Source organism: Passer montanus, unplaced genomic scaffold (genome assembly GCF_014805655.1).
Source record: "Passer montanus isolate IOZ18808 unplaced genomic scaffold, ASM1480565v1 scaffold18, whole genome shotgun sequence".
NCBI classification, from domain to species: Eukaryota; Metazoa; Chordata; class Aves; order Passeriformes; family Passeridae; genus Passer; species Passer montanus.
In genome coordinates, this window is record NW_024365381.1 from 3,165,642 (window position 1) to 3,179,525 (window position 13,884).

A 13,884-nucleotide genomic window follows, 5' to 3' on the forward strand; every position below is an offset into this window, starting at 1 on the left:
TTATGAAATAGATTAGACTATGATTAATGTAAATGTAATGTAATTTTTACTATAGTAAAAAGTACTGAACCAAAATACAATACCTTAAAATCTACAGACCTGTGCTCATGTATAATTAAGTGATGCAGAAAAAAAAGATAAATCAACTAAAAAGATAATAATTTCCTTGCAGAAAATTTGTTCATAAGTTTAAAATGTTTAATACAACTGTAAATATAGTCCAGAACCACATTGTTTTACAAACAGAAGGAAATAACAGTTGTTTGTTAAAGACATTTCACAGGTTGTATTTCACTTGTTTGCCGTCAATTTAGAGGCTGTTTTACAGAAATTTCTGCTTTAATTATGTCATAAGTAATTAGATAATAAATTATACACATTACATTAGCAGTCACAGAAGAGACTGATTGGCTGTACACAATGTGTGTGTGTGTGTACTCTGATGGTTGTCTTTACTGCATCCAATTTCCAAGTAAACTGTAAGTTACCCTGGCCTGATGTTAATAGGAACTCAGGTAAATCAGGGTAAGGAAAGGAGGAGACTGCAGCTTTGACAGGATGAAAGTTATGTTTTGAAAACTGAACTTAAGTGATACATTTATGCATTTAGTATACATATGCAAAGGATCACATTGAGTATTTGTTAAATAGAAAAAAGGGACAAATGTAAAATGGTTAGTAAATCGATTTATTTCCTCACCTCCATCTCATTTTTGAGACAGTTCTTTAATTTTTTTATTTTTTTCTTCTCACATTTTTCAGTATCTTTTCTCTTAAAAAAAAAAAGTCAGCTGTTCAAGCAGAAGAATATGTATATTGTGCATAGTAGTTGAGATCAGGGCAAGACTTGGATGCAAATTATTTTTCATTGTGTCTTTAACAAGAGATATTTAAATCAGATTTACTCAGATGCTGCCTTCAAATTTACTGTGTGTAAGGTATTCTTCCATGTTAATGCACACATAGTGTGTGTACACATTTGTAATATAAGTATAAAAACACATAATATAAATGTGTTAATACAGCCATATTTGTGCCTCACAGCCTTAGTTTGTGTGAGGAGTAATTTTTTTCCCCACATGAACATTTGTGTGAGATTATTGTCTATACAAAATTATTAATACATGCCAGTTATCTATATTCAGGTATTGCCTATGCCTAGTGCTTGTCTATAGATTGCCTTAATTAAATTTTTCTCCCATTGTATGAGAAATATAACCCAGAGCACAGATGTAGGGAAACAATATGGTTTGCAAATACGTGGTTTAACAAGAAATATATGCAGTTTTCCTACTGAGCTGTGTATGTATGATCTAAATCCAGCCTCTTCACATTTAATAAGGACTATTCAATTGTACCTTCACCTGTCTCTTGTAATTATAGGGATTTTTTATAATCTAAGTTGACTTGTAGAACTGACCTGAGTTAGCACCTATCAAACTTTTTGCCTCTGCTAACTCAAGTAATTGGTAACTTCTGTCTTGTCTCCACTTATTCCTGGTTGTTTTTTTTTTTCTCACAGCTGTAGTTACTTCTGGCTTCCTTGTGGCTACCTTGATTAAACACAGATAACTACGAGTTTACCAAGAAGTAGATAGACTTACAAACTAAAGAGATGAATCAGCTGGGGTGAATGTTAAATTCTAAGCCAGCCATCTACTGCTAGGTTGCAGTTAATTATATATTTCCTGCTACCTACAGTTTGATTTTACCTTATTCTGTTCTCTGATCCTGCTTAGAGACATAATGTTAGGCTCTGAGAGGAAGTTTTGAATTGAATTGTCAGAAGACTCTATTAGCATTAGAGAGCTATGGAGTCCTGTAGCATTGCTTATTACGTTTGGAGACATCACAGAATCTCAAAATCAATTAGGTTGGAAAAGATTTTTCTGTCATCATCAAGTCCAACCAGTGATGTAACACCACCTTGTCAGCCCAGACCTTGACACTAAGTGCCACCTCCAGTCATTTCTCGAACACCACCAGGGATGGTTACTGCGCCACCTCCCTGGACTGTTCATTCCAATGTTTAATTACTCTTTCTCTGAAGAAATTCCTTCTCGTGTCCAGCCTAAACTTCCCCTGGCAAAACTTGAGGCCATTTCCTTTTGTCCTGTCCCTAGCTGCCTGGGGGAAGAGGCTGAACTCCCACCTCACTACAACCCTCTTTCAGGGAATTTTAGAGAGCAGTAAGGTCTCCCTTGAGCCTCCTTTTCTCTGGGCTCCCTCAGCTGCTCCACATAGCTCAGCTGCTCACTCTCCAGACACTTCACCAGCATTGTTGCCCTTCTCTGCACATTCTCTTTCTTGAGGGGAGGGGCCCAGAACTGAGCACAGTACTTGCATGTGGCCACCTATCCATCCACCCATTAAGGAAACCATACTAAGAAAATTATGTCCTTTTAGTAATAAAATTTCTAATAATTATTATTTTTCATGGTCTAGAGAGACATGGTTATATGAATGTTTTCTGTTTAACTGTCCTTCCTTTCTCATTTGAAACCAATTTTCAAACAACATCAATGAGAGAATGTCCCTGAGAATTTCACTGAGTAGTTCTTGCTACACAAAATTCTATTTTATTAGTTAAGAATTAATTAATACAGAATGCTTCTGCTGCTGTATCTATTGAAAAGTCAGGGGTTCAAAGTAACCATAACCCTTGGTGCTGTTAATTTGCTAGTTCATCTAGATAGACCAGGTGCATTTTGCAGAAGCTAGATTTCCCTCTCCGTCATTTTTATTGCCCCATATTTATTTTCGGTGTATTGGTTGATGATAGTATAAGTTTTATCTTTCATTTTACCCTAATTTTGTGATCTTGGAATAAAAGTGCATGTGCAAAACTGGTACCAGGGTATGCCAAGATGCACCATTAAAAATGCCCTGTTCAGTCTTTTCTTACCTAAATATATGTAACTAAATATAGACTGGATATGGAAGATACTTCTCAGACTGAAGTTATATTATTTAGAGTACATATTATTGTTAAGAGGAGAAGTCTGGTTTCCAAGAAAGGTTGGAGAGTCCCTTGAAATAATTTTGTAACAGAGTGTGGGTTTTGTTCCTAGATTTTGAAAGGAGAACATATTTCATTTGTTCTGTGCATCAGACTTATTTTTGACATGATTGCAGCTGGGGGATTCTAAGACATGATGGACCTGTGAGGAAGTGGGGGCTCTACTCATTGTGTCTGTAGAGAGTACAAATATGTGCATGTCTTTGTGCATGGGTTTTGTTTTCTCATTGGTTTTAAAATAAGCTGAATTGCAAAAAAATGATTTAAAGAGGTACTGCTGAATGAGTAGCCTAAGCTGAAACTTTTCACTAGATACTCAGTGCAAGAGGACTGCTTCTACTTACAAGTAAATCAAGTATTAGGCATTCTTATATAGCAGTCTATATTTATAGTTCAGTATTGTGTGTACATATAAAAGTATCTATAGTAGTGATATATATTCAGATATATATTCAAATTTGCTTAATTTATTTACTTTTCTGTAAGTTTTTCTATTAAATCATATGTCTGTGGGAATGATGAGAAGGTCTTTTGTTGTTTTGTTTCATGGTGTTTTTAGCTTTCTTAATTGTTGTGTTTAGTTACATAGCATGTTTAAAATATTCCTCCTTTTAGAAGCTATTTGGCTCTACCATCTTATCATGTGTTTATACCTAAAGCAAAATGGATGTTTTGTAAAAACAAAACAAATAAATTGTATTTATACCGTTTTTAGGAACACATTTGGTCATTAGCTTTGTGCTATTTTTTCCTTTTAAATTTTTTTATAGTGAAAAACACCATGAAGCTATACAGAACTGTCTGTAGGGGAAAACAAGAATAAATATGCTCTTATTTTCATGGACCTGAGACATTAATAGAGTTACCACAAGGGTTTAATTCATGTGTGTCTCCCCTTCCTTTCTATGGAGAACAGAGTAATTACCCCAGAATTTTAATTATAAATAGTGTAGGGGGGGATGTTAGGGTTTAGTATCATTATTTTATTTTATGGTCATGAAAACTCAAAGGTGTTCATTTAGCCAAAACACATTCAACTAGTTACACTTTCTTTTACCTCCATCTTTCAAGATCTATAGTTTTTCAATCCCACAGATTCTCACTTAAAACTTTAATTTTCAGAATATCAGAATATGATAACTGTGATAGCAAAATTGGGGACTATTTGTGAGCATGAAAATATTAAATATTGAAATAGACAGTGTATTTTAAGAAAGGGGCTAAAGACAGTCATATTTTCTGAGCACTTTACCTGCTTCCTTTGGTAAGTGGAAACCTGTTGATATGAGTAACCATAAAGTTCCTCTTGCTGATGATCAAACTCTCTCTTTTAGCCTCCCACAAAAGCATCACAAAAAGCTTTCAGCAAGAAAGAAATATGCCTTTATTTCAATGGTCATAAAATAAATCCTTGTTTTCCATGCCATGGAATTGAAATGGTTGTGCTGATTCACCTTGATTCCACATCATTCAAAAGAGAGGTCTCCTGCAGATGATATATAGTTGATAACTTAAATTTTGTTCAGAATTGCTAAATGATTCCTGAATTATTGTGGTGCATATCTTGTAGAAATCAACTGTGGCAAAGATCCTCTGAAAACAAAATAAAACTCTTAGCCTTCTTTTGTCCTGTCAGTCCTATAGATAGATTGATTATTTTTAAATGTGGTTTCCAGAGACTGATTTTCAGATTACCAGTAATGCTGAAACATGATTTCATGCTTGGATTTTAATCCTAAATTAATTTAGAAAATGTTTAGCATGCTGTTAAAATAATGTGAGCTTGCCAGCAATGTCAAAACATAAAAATCTCAATGTATTTCTAATATCCAGGGTTTAGTTTTTCCAAAGTTTCAATGAAAAGTGTTATTGACAGAAAATGGCAAGTCCCTTAGCACATTTCTATTGGCTGTTCTTTCCTCTGAATTTAATTAAATGACATAACTAGTGCATATAATTTTCTGCATTGATTCTTTTAGAAGAACATAATTGTGTACTCTAGCCACATTTATCCAAGTTTATACTGAAAACTGGGCACTGTTGATAGCTGTGATGCTTTGTAATGTTAACAGTGTATCTTCATCTTGAAAACTCATACTCCATTCAAAGGGTTGTTCAAAAATACTGTTAGTTTTCTCTTAGATTGCAGGTACATGTCCATTAAAAAACATTATAAATAATTAAAATAAAATTTTTAAAAGGAAGCATCAGTCTCCTGGAAGTCAATGAAAAATTGATTGCTAGGTTATAGGCTGTCCAAGATTTGTTATTAATATCTTAGCAAATCTCTTGTATGTGTTAGCCGTAGCATTTATTCCAATGATTACGTCTCATGAAGTGCAAGTTTTCCAGTTAAAATACAGCATGTCATTCAGAGCAAGTTTATGGCTGATCTGCTACTGGGGAGAGTACCTGTAAAGCTCATGCATGCAGTATTTAAAGGATTCTCTGGAGGAGTGCAGAAATGTCCTATTCATTTATGAATTTGCCTTCTGAAGCTTTGTCAGGAAAGCAGCCAGTGCAAGGCTTCTTTGGATAATGAGTTAATGAGGAGCCAAACATCTACGGATCTGTGACTGGGAAAGCATAAAAAAAAGGGATGCACCCACTTTGCCTCTCTCTCTGTCAAGAATATCAATTAACTTTTGAAACTGGAGTGGCTTCTATGAGTTCATAAGTTAGATCCTGTCTAATTTTAAACAATGGGAGTTTTAGTGATACCATCAGTGAGGCATATTTGGCTTCAAAATAATATACATTATCTACATTTTATGTCAATTATTTTGTATTGAGAAGTTGTTATTTCAGCAATTCCAGTAATGAAATTACATTATATGGTTTCTTTCAGTTAGAAGTATCCCAAATTGCTATACTTAAGAGTTCTGTAGATATTCATGCATTTTTTTAAAACCATCCTTGGCTCTGTGAAGTATTGGCAAGTATTCATAGGACGCCATGCAACAAATTATGTAAGAAAGATGGAAAAAAAGGGAAATTTTAGAAATGGGGAGGGGAAACTTTGATGGTTTTAAAGAGAGAATAGGGTTAACATTCGATCATCACTGAAGGTTTTAGACAGTACTGGACAGAACTGTTAGTATTTATACTTTCTGTCTTTTTAAAAATGTTTCATTTGAACAATAACATAGCCAGTATGGATGTCTAATTTTCTATGTATACCGCACTCTCTGCAACTGAGTGAAAATCTATTAATTTTTTCTCTTGTGTAATTTTGTATATAACCAGCTCATTTTTTCTTTTTTAATTATAAAAAAGTGAAAAGTATAAATGAAGCTTCTCAAAATGCATTGCACTTCTTTGCAAATGTAATTTGAAGCTCATGAAACATTAATGCATAAAATATGGGATGTTGTTTTTATTCTACTGAGAAAAAAATTAGAAAAGTTTCTTCTCTATCTTATTAAAACTATGTATCATAGAGAATTCATGGAGGAGTTGGTTTACTCCATTCCCACAGTTTTGAATCATGTTTTCTTGAGGGATACTTAATGAAACTATTTAGATTTTTATGTGCACGTATGTGAGTGTAAATTTTTAATAATACTTTCTTCAGGACTAGATAATGTTATAAAATCAACCACCTGTATAACTAACATTGTTTTAGCAGTTTTTCTTTCTGTGTGTGCAATTTGGGTATGCACACATTCTGCTTTTGAGAGAAAAAGCCTTTCTATTTATGAGTTAGTGCCTACACACACTGGTGACAGAAGGGCAACTAAAACAAGCACCAGAGAATATTTTTCTTGTGTCTTTAAACATGATTTGCTAGTTCCTTGCTGTGAGAAATTTGCATTCCAAATTACATCTTTAGTTAAAAGCATGAAAGAAAAATCTTGATGTTCATACTTTAAAGTGGGCAGAATTGTAATTAGGTAGTTACTAAAAGAAGTGGGAGTGACTTTTTTAAGTGCCTCAAAGAGTCAAGGTTTAATATCAAATGCTAATTGAAAAATAGTATTGATTTAAGCCAAAAGAGCAATTTGTGCAAAACATCCTTACACAGTCTTATCTCTAGTAAATATTTCTCCTGCTTAGTTCTGACTCTCTAAGCCTTGTGATTTCAGATGTAAATTGTTCCTGGGTATTTAAGTGCAAGTTAGCTTTCTATTGCATAATAGTTTTTGTGACTGGAATGAAATGATAAATGCAACCTCAGCTGAGAGTGGAGGTCTAAGAACTAGAGAAAAATAAACACTTATGATGAACAGTAGTGTCAGTATCAGACTAAAATCCTGCAGTGTGTACCAGGAGATAAAACCAAACATCTTAGAGTATGTATTTGCTCTGTCAATTTATTATATTTGTAATAATCTAGTGTGATTTGAGAAAAAACTCAGAGTTGCAATATTTTTTCAATGGATTAAGTTAACCTTGAATTGTCTTGAAAGATGACTGTATTTATGAGGTCTGAAATAACAAAGAGACAACATAGGGAAGTAGCAAAATTATATTCATATTGGAATAATTGCAGGCAACATTTAAGAAGGAAATACTCCAAGTATATGTACTGCTTGGGATGAGAAGAAAATCTTATTAATATAAACATGACTAGAAAAAGAAAAAGTACATTATGTTGAGGAACAAAGTAGGAGTTAATCTCTTCCTGTAATCCATTGCACTTGTTCACACAGTATTTCAGTTCCAGACATTCTTTTGTAGACAGAGAGAAACTGAGTTGGAATGACATTTACAAAATTTAAACATGGTCAGAAAAGATGACAATTTATGGTCTAGGTTTATTTACCTGATGATCTAGCTAAATTTACAAAGAACTGCTTTGCTGTTTATGGATATGTACCTATTTTTGTAAATAAATATTAAGCAGACTATTAGAAAAATGCCTCTAAAAGATGTCTCTATTCCTGCTAAGAACTTTCTCTGAAGCCAAAATGTATAATCTGGAACTGAGCAATCAGGAATTTGTTTGGGACACCTCTGAAAAAGTAAATTCATGTTTCAGCATGTCCATCAATCCAGTATGGAATCCAGTCCAGAGATACTGAAAATACTGAGAGAAATTCCAGTAGCTTCCTTGAGGCTATGTATGTGCAATAACTAGAAATTTGCTGTGCAAGGCTACTGTTGGAAGCTGAGCCCAAGTCTGACATAAGCAAACATCTGTCCAGAGCAGCTTTGCATGGCTGCCTGCTATATAGGTGGGATGACTCATGCTCATGACCTTTCAGTAGCTTGTGCTGCCTTCAACTTGTGGTTCTTGGTGGCTCTGTAGCATGGGGTTTTCCAGGAGTTGCCTGATACAACAGAGCATGGCTGTGAATTCTAAGTGCATGCAGGCATCACTTTGCCTGTAATGAACTTAATTGTCTTTCTACTTGATATCAGGAGAACTCCGATCACATCTTCAGTTCATCCTGATTTTCTCCCAGATTTTTGTTATAGTGCCACTTCACTTTAGGAAGGATTGTATGGGACTACTCACAAGCCTAGTGTAGCAGTGTGTTTATCTTGACACACAAAAAAAACCATCCTAGGTGATCCTACTCCTCACTGACTGCTCTCTACAGGAATTGGTGTGTTGAGAACACTCATCAAGTCTAAGCCTGTAGTCATATGAGCAGCTAAAATAGCATGAAATTTTCAGACATAGAATCCAGAGACCAGAGGCAGTTTTAAACAGTTTAAAACAATTGCAGAGCAAGAAGACAGGGAAAAAAAAGAAAAGAAAAAGATATGAAATAGAATGTAGTAATTTACATTTTAAGGAAGTGCAGTTACTTGCTTTAGAGACTAAAATGTAGAATTGTGACAAATTAGGATGAATTTGTTAGATTAGATGGAATCTTTTCTATAAAGTGTTCTTCTGTTAAGAAAAAAATAAACCAGTATTAGACAAGTAGTTGAAAGATTTAATAGAAGGAAAAAGAACAATTGTTACAAGAAATTCATGGGATGAGTTATAATTACACTGTTGAAAATAAAAGAAGAAAAAGGAAACCTGAATAATAGATAAAAAAGAGCTTTGGTTCATTAATCTCTGTGCAATCTCTTAGAAATACTTCACAGAAGTGGAATAAAGAGAGGCTGATGCATTTAAATACTTCCACTGTTGAATTGTTTGTTTTCTTTTTTTCCAAGTTTTGATGCTATTTTGTATAATCAGTAATATTTCTCTTCTAGTGTAATTTAGTGCAGGCATGTGTCATGCCACCATGTGAAATTTGAAACCTAAAACCATGTTTTTCAACCTTCTTAATTTACAGTTACTCTAATTGGTGTAACAGCCATATCAAATGCTAATTCTTGCTGTCTAGCCTGCATTTCATCCTTCCACTACATTTATCAGTGTAGACTTTGTATTGGCTGGGTGGCATGTATGGTGTGAGTTTGTGGTTGCCATCCCCACAATACTAGAGACTGCAAGAGGTGGAATATAACCAGACCAAATATGGTCAGAGGGAAGAAATAAAGCAGTAGAAAAGTGAAGGGGTGTAATTGGTGAAATTTTGCAATGGGTTGTTGGAAGTCTCTACATGAGAGGAGTGGGAATGAGAATTGGCAGGACATGGGTAGTAGTGCAGATTTGGTCATGGTTTGTCTTCCCATGAAACTATTTAGCATTTATTCATGTGCATTCAGAGCTGCTCAGTGCAGATGATCTCAGTCCAGCACTGGGGAGGATGAGAATGGCAGGGCATAAGCACCAAACATCTGGCATTCCACAGTAGATGCTATTCTGCTCACTTAACTGAGCCAGGACTTTCACTTTGGTAAATCAGAAGACTTTAGGCAATTCTGACATGATAGATGAATGCAGCATGGGCTTATGCAAGTGGGTTGTCAATAAATGGGAAAGGTTTAGGGAATTAGCTGATACAGATTTAGGAGTCTAGGATTTATATGAGCTACTCATGTGGTGAAAGTTAAAAGCAGTTTGAATCATGTCTCTGGACACAGTGGTTGAGATCCCTTAAGTACCAGGCCTCTTCATCTGAAGGGCAGAGTTGCATCAAATCTTTGCAGGTTTCTTTGGGAGCTGAGGGCAGCAAACTGCTCTTTCAGTTGGAGCCTTTCTTACGGCCCAGGTTTCTTTGACTTTTGTCAAGGCTTTTAAAGACACAGTCTTGTTTCACTGAAAATGTATGCAGGGAAATTACTTTGTTTCTATTATATTTGTTATAGTTGGATGACTTTTGGGGGAAGTATTATATTTGTTGAGCCTGATTTTGAACTTGCTTATGCTAATGCAAATAGGATGCGAGTGATGCCTATGGAAGAAATTAATTTGCTTTCTGTGTAAGCAAATGTAATAATTGCAATCCTTAATTTTTATAAAAATTATTTGACATGAAATAAAGGTTGAGTTACTTCCCTTTTTTAGTTCCTATAGCATTTAAACAAAATAAATTACATACGTGCTTATTCTTATGCAAGAAGATTCATTTGTAAGCATATGTTCATAATTGCTTTAGATACTTAATCTTCTTTTTGCAGCACAAGTTTGGATATAGCCAGGAGCACACAGAAACCTGGAAACCTAATCTTCCTGTGTAGTGAAAGATACCTTTATTGGATAGCTCAGAGCACTTATTTTGGGTGGCAGTTTCTCACTTCTGCATCCAAATCAGTTTCTGAACCCATTATCTGTAAAAGGAAAATAAGTGCACTGTCCAATTTCCCTGACAGACAAGGAGTTAAGTACTTTGTTCAAAAATGGCGGTCACGCAGGTAACAAAACCAAATAGATAATATGTGATTTTTCATTTTCTGAATTGTTTTGTATAATTTTCTACCTTTTAACTTAGTGATCATATGGATTTTAGGCTTCAACAGGAAAGAAAAAGAAAAAATATTTGCACTACTTATTTTCTATCAGCACCTCCGCTGTGATCTATCTAGTATGTTAGATACTGTGTTATAATACAGCACAACCAATGTTTGCCATAAAGACTTGATATTCCAATATACAAACAGGGGAAAGATTTAGTGAATAAAAGAAATAGATGGAGAATTACAGACTGGCAGCAAGATTAATATTCCTAAACAAACAAACAAAAAATCCTAAATATATTCTGCTTTTAAAAGTAATTATCTAACAATTTAAATTAAATTTTAAATTAGCTGTCACAAATACAAGAATATTACAGCTAAATATCTCAAAATAATACAAATGTTGCTCTTCATTTCAAGAAGAGCAGGATTGCTTACGTTTTAAGTAAAATGAGTACAGATGTATTTATGTTTTGTTCAAACTGAATTTTCACTGGAATGTAATGTTTTTGTCCTAATACAAAATAGAGGCATAGTGTCTAATTATTTAATACATATACATTTTTTAAAGATGTCCTGTATGTAAATGCGTGAAATATTCACCATGGCAGGGGTTGTATTTGAAAGGATATTATTGGTATATTCCTAAACTAATACCATTTAAGAGAGTTGCCAATGAAAAAAACAATAGTCTGTTTCTAAATCAGATATTTAGAAAAGGGTATCTTTATTTCTGGAGCAGACAAACATATATTAATCCAGCATATTAAATTTTATGGATTTTTTTTCAAAATGCATAATTTTTATATTGTTTGTAATGCTAAATAGAAAACCATGTCTGAACAAGGTGGGAGTGTGTGAGTAAGGAGAAGGAGATCATTCTTTATCTTTCCTCTGATGAGACAGATAATTTTGTCAAATAACTAGAGCTGCTAGTGGTAAACTAATGAATATTTGTGTATCGATTGAGAAAATTAACGGTTTCACATTGCAAAAATCTTTCTTGTTGCATAGAGGAGACTTCCTTTTTAATTTTGTGGCTGAATTAAGCCACTGCTTTATTTTACTACACCCTTCGTTTAGAATAATCCTGGCTATATAACAGTGATCTGGATTTTCATATGTTGCATATGTAACTATAATATTACAGGTGCAACAATACTGCCCTGGCATTAAATATCCTATTTACTCCTGAAATCACGTGTATGGTTATCAGAGAGTATTTTTGTACCTTCTTATGTTTTTAGGGTTTTTTCACTTCAATTTACATAAGCACTTATGCCTGACTTGATCAGAACTGTGCACATTGCTTATTGAAATCTCCCACAGAACCTCTTAGTGTGTCTTAAACCAGTGGAGGCAAGTAAATGTTTTCTATAGTATGCAGCACAAAACCATAATAATGAAAGCTGTGCAGTACTGCATTTTTGGAGTGTTAACAAAATAAGCAAAACAAAAAACAAAAAAACCCAAATAAAACAACCAAAAACCAAACACACCCAAAAGCAAAACCAAACAAGCAAACCACTGTATTTTTGGAGTGTTAAAAAAATAAGCAAAAAAAAAAAAAAAAACAAAAAACAAATAAAACAACCAAAAACCAAACACACTCAAAAGCAAAACCAAACAAGCAAACCGCCCCCAAAAAATTTTACAAAAATCTGGACAATTCTTCTATTTAGCAATTAGTTAATGTAATTTCTATTTAGAACTGAAATATCTAACCAAAACTAAGAGTTGTTTCTTTCTTTTTATGATAGCAAAACAAAGGTTACCTTAAAATTACCAAATACCTTGAACTACATTTAAAATTATTAGGAAGTGTTCTGACTTAAAACTAGGTCTGCCTACAAACATATATAAGACGTGTCATTATGTATTTAAGTATATATACAGTGATTTTTTTTAATAGGAATATTTAATATATGGGTGGACTAAATTTTTTTCAATACCCTTCTTTCACCTTACCTTTACAATAAGTCAGCAGCTGATAATTTTTATTTATTCTATAGAACATGTTGTGTTTTGATGCCAACAGAATTCTGAATTAAAAATTCTTTATATAATTTAAAACAATCCAGTGCAAAATACAGTATGATATATATTTAATGTACATATTGTGTAAGTGGAAAATATAAGCATTTCTCAAGTTTCTAGTATGCTGGATTCTCAAATATGTGATTTTCATGCTAATAACCATTGGAAATATCTAAGCTTTTTCTAGCTTTAAAAACTTATTTGTGGGGCATGCATATTGGTTTGCAATTAGTTTGACTTTTTAATGAGGCAGTAAAAAGAGACTATTACTAATAAAATTAATTGTATTTTATATTGTTTTGTTGCTAAGACTTTAGAGAGAATTTTGGTGAAAGGACTGAAAAGTGTTGCCCCTACACATATTCCATAAAATTGAGATGAATGTATATCTGAACACAAAGCTTCTAAAAGCAAAGCTTTTGTAAAATAAAACACTTTATTAATTCAGTGTCCTAAAACATACAGTACATTAAAACTTTGGGGCACATTTGTAAAATGTATACCAAAAACAAAAGCTATGAAAAATATGTATAAGTATTGACTTCTTATCCTGGGCATCATTCTTCACTCATAGCAGTAAGTCAATAGGTAATACATTTATTGACATTAAGTATCTTGTGTCAGTTTGAAACTTGTTTAAACAGAAGAAAAAGTAGGATTTATAGGTAAATAACCTTTGTTTGAAACTAGTTGGTAAACTTTTAAATGTACTAATGCCATGTTTTATACTCAAAATCTCAGCTCTTAGGTCCTGTAAAATTTAATTTCCATAGGCTGAACAATAATAACACAGTATATCAGATAATAAATTTCCATACCGTGATGTGGGTCACAGGTTAAAGAATCAAGATCATGTCCTGTTCAAGACCAGCTATTTAATCTGTCCAAGATTTAGCCAAATGTTGTTTTGGTTGTGGTTTTTTGTTTGTTTTAGTTTTGGTTTGTTCTGTTTCTTTCTTTATTTATTTATTTCTTTTTTTAATTATTGCTACTATACATGTTTTAAAGGAAGGTAAAGAATTTCAGAAAAATTTTGCCAAAGAAGTTGTTTTGCTACATTCGCCTGGAAAAAGAGAAAT

The 13,884-nt window shown here is 33.4% G+C and overlaps 1 protein-coding gene across 5 annotated transcripts in view; it reads left to right on the forward strand.

The window, feature by feature from the left end:
• NOVA1 (NOVA alternative splicing regulator 1) overlaps positions 1-13,884 on the forward strand; it is a 145,629-nt gene that overhangs the window by 126,643 nt on the left and 5,102 nt on the right. The gene's annotated exons all lie outside the window — the stretch shown is intronic.